This window comes from Coregonus lavaretus (genome assembly GCF_964263955.1).
Source record: "Coregonus lavaretus genome assembly, contig: HAP1_SCAFFOLD_4321, whole genome shotgun sequence".
Taxonomy (NCBI): Eukaryota; Metazoa; Chordata; class Actinopteri; order Salmoniformes; family Salmonidae; genus Coregonus; species Coregonus lavaretus.
This window is the reverse complement of record NW_028158244.1, coordinates 24,655-32,533: the sequence shown is the minus strand read 5'-3', so window position 1 is coordinate 32,533 and position 7,879 is coordinate 24,655. Positions and strand designations below refer to the sequence as shown.

General features: G+C 47.3%; 1 pseudogene across 1 annotated transcript in view; it reads right to left on the bottom strand.

Moving 5' to 3' along the window:
* Window positions 1-629: 629 nt before the first annotated feature.
* Window positions 630-7,879, bottom strand: part of LOC311124250 (homeobox protein cut-like 1) — a 30,968-nt pseudogene continuing 23,718 nt past the window's right edge. The window contains exons 13-15 of the transcript in view: window positions 4,987-5,263; window positions 2,022-3,499; window positions 630-1,931 (exon numbers count right to left, since the gene is read on the bottom strand). The product of the transcript in view is annotated as a homeobox protein cut-like 1 (transcript). The remainder of the gene's footprint in view (window positions 1,932-2,021; window positions 3,500-4,986; window positions 5,264-7,879) is intronic.

The following is a 7,879-nucleotide window of genomic DNA, read 5'->3' as shown; positions in this document are numbered from 1 at the left end:
TGTAGGGTATGGAGCAGGGTCTGGTGTAGGGTATGGAGCAGGGTCTGGTGTAGGGTATGGAGCAGGGTCTGGTGTAGGGTATGGAGCAGGGTATGGTGTAGGGTCTGGTGTAGGGTATGGAGTAGGGTCTGGTGTAGGGTATGGAGAAGGGTCTGGTGTAGGGTATGGAGCAGGGTCTGGTGTAGGGTATGGAGTAGGGTCTGGTGTAGGGTATGGAGTAGGGTCTGGTGTAGGGTATGGAGTAGGGTGTGTGTGGAGCAGGGTCTGGTGTAGGGTATGGAGAAGGGTCTGGTGTAGGGTATGGAGAAGGGTCTGGTGTAGGGTATGGAGCAGGGTCTGGTGTAGGGTATGGAGTAGGGTATGGAGTAGGGTATGGAGCAGGGTCTGGTGTAGGGTATGGAGTAGGGTATGGAGTGGGGTATGGAGTAGGGTATGGAGTAGGGTATGGAGAAGGGTCTGGTGTAGGGTATGGAGTAGGGTATGGAGTAGGGTCTGGTATAGGGTATGGAGTGGGGTATGGAGTAGGGTCTGGAGTAGGGTATGGAGTAGGGTATGGAGCAGGGTATGGAGCAGGGTATGGAGCAGGGTATGGAGAAGGTTCTGGTTTAGGGCTTTAGTATAAGCCACCATAGGGAAGTCCCAAACGGTTCCCCTGCCTCTCTGTATGTAGCCTGGTACAGCACTCCGTGTTATGGACCAAACCTGGGACTTCCAGTACAGATGATATTGACATCTCTGTGTTGTTTTGTCCAGTTTTCCTGATTTGGCCTGGAAATATGATTTGTGAGGAAAACATTGTCAGAGACCCACTAGGTTAAACAGGTTAAACTGTGATGTGTGCCCTTACTAACCCAGACAATGACACCATATCACTATGTTAGCTACTATGTAGTTTCATCATATATCATGTTTCAACTGTGAGTTAACCATGTTTCATTTTTAAGTAAAAACAGTAACTCTTCTATTTTTAGCTTTTGTAAAAACAATTCCCTAATTTGTACTCTTTAGAGTCAATAGACTATGCAATCTCTTAGTGGCAAACAAATTGCTATATAAAAATCATCCTTGGAGCACACTAGGGGAAAAAGGTGGTTCCTCAGATGAGTGGTGCACCAGAGATCCCGCCCCTCAGCACCATCACATGGCTGTCAGCAGGACCACACAGGGGTCAAAGGTCATTCTTCCCTCAGTAACTATGGAAACTTGGCCTTTTTAGGTTTGATTCTTCTCTTCAGCTGAATCATCTTGCTCCTCAGCCATAGACACACACACAAAATGGAGTAACAAGGTTAAAAAGTCAGCCTGCCCTGTGCGGAGTGAGAAAGGCAAAAGGTTTGTAACAGTCGCTGGAAAGTGTCGGAAAAGAGGTGGCTGGGCATACTACGTGAGGTCACTACGTGAGGGGAGATCTGTGGACAGGACACTGAGGTTTCTCTTCTAAACTAACAGCCCCTGGTCCAGCTCTGTCTGTCTGTGGTGCATCCTGACAGTAACTGGTGGTGTTTGGGGGTACCTGCCAGTAACTGGTGGTGTTTGGGGGTACCTGCCAGTAACTGGTGGTGTTTGGGGGTACCTGCCAGTAACTGGTGGTGTTTGGGGGTACTTGCCAGTAACTGGTGGTGTTTGGGGGTACCTGTCAGTAACTGGTGGTGTTTGGGGGTACCTGCCAGTAACTGGTGGTGTTTGGGGGTACCTGCCAGTAACTGGTGGTGTTTGGGGGTACCTGCCAGTAACTGGTGGTGTTTGGGGGTACCTGTCAGTAACTGGTGGTGTTTGGCGGTACCTGCCAGTAACTGGGGTGTTTGGGGGTACCTGCCAGTAACTGGTGGTGTTTGGGGGTACCTGTCAGTAACTGGTGGTGTTTGGGGGTACCTGCCAGTAACTGGGGTGTTTGGGGGTACCTGCCAGTAACTGGTGGTGTTTGGGGGTACCTGACGGTAACTGGTGGTGTTTGGGGGTACCTGACAGTAACTGGTGGTGTTTGGGGGTACGTGCTAGTAACTGGTGGTGTTTGGGGGTACCTGCCAGTAACTGGTGGTGTTTGGGGGTACCTGCCAGTAACTGGTGGTGTTTGGGGGTACCTGCCAGTAACTGGTGGTGTTTGGGGGTACCTGCCAGTAACTGGTGGTGTTTGGGGGTACCTGCCAGTAACTGGTGGTGTTTGGGGGTACCTGTCAGTAACTGGTGGTGTTTGGCGGTACCTGCCAGTAACTGGGGTGTTTGGGGGTACCTGCCAGTAACTGGGGTGTTTGGGGGTACCTGCTAGTAACTGGTGGTGTTTGGGGGTACCTGTCAGTAACTGGTGGTGTTTGGGGGTACCTGCCAGTAACTGGTGGTGTTTGGGGGTACCTGCCAGTAACTGGTGGTGTTTGGCGGTACCTGCCAGTAACTGGGGTGTTTGGGGGTACCTGCCAGTAACTGGGGTGTTTGGGGGTACCTGCTAGTAACTGGTGGTGTTTGGGGGTACCTGTCAGTAACTGGTGGTGTTTGGGGGTACCTGTCAGTAACTGGTGGTGTTTGGGGGTACCTGCTAGTAACTGGTGGTATTTGGGGGTACCTGCCAGTAACTGGGGTGTTTGGGGGTACCTGCCAGTAACTGGGGTGTTTGGGGGTACCTGTCAGTAACTGGTGGTGTTTGGGGGTACCTGCCAGTAACTGGTGGTGTTTGGGGGTACCTGTCAGTAACTGGTGGTGTTTGGGGGTACCTGCCAGTAACTGGGGTGTTTGGGGGTACCTGCCAGTAACTGGTGGTGTTTGGGGGTACAGTAGGCCCTGTGGCCAGCAGGACGACTAAGTGATTCTCAGTAACAAAACTAAACTCAGTATTCAGAGCCTAAGATTCCCTCCTTTTTGTCTTCTCAGAGTTCATTATATCTTCTTCTCCATCTTGGTTTGGCAACCACTTCTTCTTCTCTCCTTTCTCTCAGGAAAGAGACTGGGTATAAAAATGGCCATTGAGCTTGGCTTTGGCTGTGCCCTCTTCTGTCCAATAGGAGAAGACCAGGGGGACAGTCAAAGGGCAGAGGTTGTGAGGTCATGAGAAGGGGCGTGGGGGGAGGTTCAGAACTCCCACTCAGAGGGGTCTTCCTTGCCAGCAGCCTTCTCCAGTCTGTGGATTATATTGTTGAGGTTGGCAGCTTTCTTCTTGCGCAGGGTATTGTCCCTGGGGTTCTTAGCCGGGGTTGAGGTGTGACTGGAGGGGGCTGAGAGACAGAGACATGCCTCAGGGAGACTGAAGAGGCTGCTGCTGCTGGAGCCCGGCCCGGCCGAGCCTGAGGTAGTGCAGTTTCTCTGGGCAGGGGATCCACCTGACAGCCTGGCTTCAACCCCGGCCTCCATGTCCCGGTCCTCAGAGGCTCCTCTGTGCCCCCCGTGGCGGCCCTCCACCGTGCCGTCTGACTCTGTCCCGTCACAGCTGTCCCCCTCCCCGGCTTTAGCTGCTGCCGCTGACCCTGCAGCCTGAATCTCCTCTATGAAGAGCTCCCTGCGGATACGAGACCTGGGGAGGGACGGAGAGCAGGGGGTTAAGACTAGGTTGGGCGATATTACGACAGCCATCGACGATGGTGAAGACATTGTGATGTGACAGACGATGGTTGTGACAGACGATGGTTGTGACAGACGACGGTTTAGCCTAGTTGAACTTGACTGGCGCCGTGCAGTAAAGCAGTACAAAACGCAGCTCACAGCAGTAATTAGCCTATTCCTATTGGCTGTAGCCTATTTCAATCAATATGTTATATACAGAACGCAAGAGAAGAATGTAGGATAGACAGAGTGGGGAGTTCCACCAAAGCAGCGCAAAATGTCCAGAAATAAAATAAAATATTGTTTCTCTCTCTCTGTCAGATGCATGGGGTCCTTAAGACTATAGCTGTAAATTGTATTTATTTTATTTTTTATTTTTTATAAACAGACACTCCCTAACTATCTTGTGTCCAACGGTAAATTTTTTTTAACGAGTCTACCTTCCCTTTTCTGCCTATTGGAAAGGCAGTGAATACGGCTGAAGGCTACGTTTCGTTTTATTCATGGCTTTCTCCTGACCAAACATTCAATGGAACAGTGTTCCATTTCTCAAAGGTATTGTAATAGCATAAAAATGCAAGGTAGCCAGGGGACCAATAACGAGAGAGAGAACAAACCATATCAATAGCCTATAGAAACATCGAATGACCAGTTTAATCAAGTTACAGCTTATTAAGAAAGATATGATCCCACGCGGGCCGGGAAAATCCCTCCATGTGAGGTTGAAAACCAAATGTCCTCATTTCTCCTACTGGCCTATCATAAAAGCTTTAATACAAGCTAAGGTTATGAACAGTAGCTTATTTCCCCAAAAATTCACGCCTACGTAGGTGTTGTCCTAAAGTTGTTGTGGCTTTCAAAAATTACAAGAATGACAGTCTATGGCCTAAGCCTTGGATATTCTCATCAATCACAGCTTTATGAGAGACAGAACAAACAATATGATTTATTTATATATTATTTTCTGACACAAATAAAGCGTTATTATTATCCAGTGGTGAAGACGGTAGACTGTGTCTCTCCAGGCCATGATGTCACTACGGTAAGACAGCCCCGTTCCTCATCAGACAGTCACTGCTCCATCATGTGTTGGGGCCACAGACGGACACAGAACACACACACCCACACACCCGGACACAAGCACAACCACACCCACCCACACACACACACACACACACCTACTCCACCACCAGAAAGGATTACTAGAACAGATTTGCCATTGCCTGCACTTAGCCTCTTGTTTTAACAGCATTATCTTTCGTCCAGTCGCATTTGATTTTGCGCTATATCCCAACTGCTGTGTTGGCAAATTTTTGTATTTATAGACCTTCTACAACAGTAAGGAAAATAGCATCGTACATCACCATATTTGATGGGCAGATAATCCCGGTAGAACAAAGGTTGACGTCGGCCATCTCTAACGGGTTGCTGTCATACTTTGCAGTGAAGTAAACTGACCTGTAGTTGTGGAACCAGTTGATGACGGTGCTGGTCTTGAGGTTGAGCTGGGAGGCCAGCTCCTCAATGGTTTTGGGGGACGGGTAGGGCTTCTCCTGGTAAGCACTCTTCAGAGCCTCCTTCTCCTCGGGACCCAGGACCACCCGGACTTTCTTCTGGTACTGCTGAGGAGGCCGCTGGTGCTGGGGGCTGGAGCTCTGGAGGAAGTCCGGCCCTGCCAGGCCACCGTCCACAGAATGGCCGTCACTCAGCGAGCTGTGGCGCCTCTTCAGGTAGGCTGCGGAGAGACAGGGAGAGGATGAGATATCGTTGTAGATAAACACAGTGTACTGGTACCAACACCCACTAGGGGGCGGTAATGTCTAACTTCAGCAATACATGGACAGAGTCAGCCTCTGAAAACACCACAGGCTACAAATGTGCAAATGACAGCATGGATTTGACATTTTCTAATCTCCTACAGTACAGTACACACTGATCCAATGAGCTGATAAAAGTGTTCCACTACACAGGGTCAGCTCATTGTTTGTCTGCCTTTCCTCCCAGCTCTGCTATTGGCCAGGTCCCCACTGCTCTATTCTGACCTCTGACCTCTGATCAGTGACTAGGGCCAACTTCACCCTTCTGCCTGCGCTCAGTGAGCTCCAACATGTGGTGCAGCCTCTCACCTCCAGGCCTGCTGTGGGCATTGTCATGACTGTCCTGCGAGGATCCAAATGGGCAGATCAGGTTTGCAGGGAGAGCTTACTCCAGATCTCCTCCCACCCGCAGAGGGGGGGGAGGGGGGGGGGGGGGGGGGGGGGGGGGACTGTGGGGTTTTGACACCTCACGGCCTGTCGTAAATATAAGGAGAAGGAGTCTCTCTCTCCCCCTCCAGTATTAACGAAAGGAATGTCTTTGTTTACAGACTTTTCCCGCCGAAACTCTTAACACGTTCTAAAGCGAATACTGCAACAATATTTCTAACGTAGAACGTGGGGAATGTTCAGAGGCGATCTAAAGAATAATAATGTAATATGGGTTATTTTGTGATGTCATTAAAAATGTTCTAAAGGAAATACTGTGACTTGAAAAGTAAAAGTATACACACTAACTGTGTGAAGTGTCCATCCTCTACGCTGTGTATGAAGTATGAACAATGATGAAAGTGTTTTTGTTAAGAGAGGGATGTGATCTTAGAAACTATAAGAGGAAATTGTTTCTCTAACTTTGTACAAGTGAGTAGTCACCGCCCCCCACTTGAGTGAGGTCAGAGAGCGTGTCAACGTGACGGAACCGTCCCTTTTTCGACCAGAGTGCATAAAGGCTTAGTAGAGAAATGAACCTTTAGGCCAGAAAGACGTGAAGCAGCCGCTACAAGTTAAAAATGGTTGGAACATATGAGACCAGAACATCGCCAGGCTGCAGCTGCATGTGTGAAGTTGTTTGAACTCTGAATAACAACACGAGGTGGAGAAGGAAACTCCCCTCTCAGACAATCACTGGTACGGCTGATTAGCTGTCCTAAGTACAATATCTGGAAAAGTGAATTTAAGTGGGACCATCCTACTAAGCTACTCTCATCGCCCCACTGGGGAACCATGGACACGGCTGGCTAGCCTATCTTCACAGAACCAATCTTCCAGAACGAGTGGAAGGAAAATCCATTCTGTAGTTCTGTTCAGGACTACATGACAAGTCACCGGACAACTACAGAGGCCCACAACAGTAGAAGGAGATGAAGTTGCGTGGAAAAAGGAATGGGGGGGGCGAAATATACTTCTCCCATGGGCTAAGAAACTCAAAAGGGGTGATGATATTAATTAACAGTAATTTCGATCCGAATGTGCAAATTGTCCAAAGAGATACGCAAGGTAGATGGATTATTTTAAATATGTTATTGGCCAATAAACAAATATGGCTCATTAACCTTTATGGACCAAATAATGATGATCCACACTTCTTAGAAAATATATTTAATACATTATCGACCTTGCAAGCAATTCAAGACTCTATTATTATGGTGGGAGAATATAATACCGTTTTAAATAGCTCAATGGACCGTAAAGGAAATCACACTACAAACAATCACCCTCATGCTCTTAAGGAAATCGTGAATGTCATAGATACATTAGAACTAGTAGATATATGGAGGCTTAAATATCCTGATCTAGTGAGATATACATGGCGGAGAATCAATCAAGCTTGTCGTCTTGACTTCTTTCTTATGTCATTCTCGTTGGCACCAAAAGTTTAAAAAGTGTTGATAGGGGACAGAATGCGGTCGGACCATCATATAATTGGCATATACATTACTCTTACTGAATTTCCACGTGGGCGAGGATATTGGAAATTTTATCAAAGCCTATTGGATGATAACTTGTTTTTAACTAGGACAGAGGAATTTATATTTTTTGATATACTCAGAGGACTGTTATTAGCATGTTTTAACCACTCCTATGTAAATGGTAGATTATCTGACACTCAAGAAGAAGGTCTGATCTCATTATTACTGAAACAGGATACAAGTGGAAAATATAAAGATCGAGTCCATTTACAAAATTGGAGGCCCCTTACACTTCAGTGTTGTGATGCAATAGAATTACAAAGGTATTGTCGGACATTATTCATTCTAATCAGACAGGTTTTTTTACATGGACGATACCTTGGAGATAATATAAGGCAAGTACTGGAAACAATAGAACACTATGAAAAATCTGGGAAACCAGGCCTGCTATTCATAGCAGACTTTGAAAAGGCATTTGATAAAGTACGACTGGAGTTTATATATAAATGCCTGGAGCATTTCAATTTTGGACAATCTCTTATAAATTGGGTTAAAATCATGTAAAGTAACCCTAGGTGTAAAATAGTAAATAATGGCTATTTCTCTGAAAGTTTTAAACTGTCAATA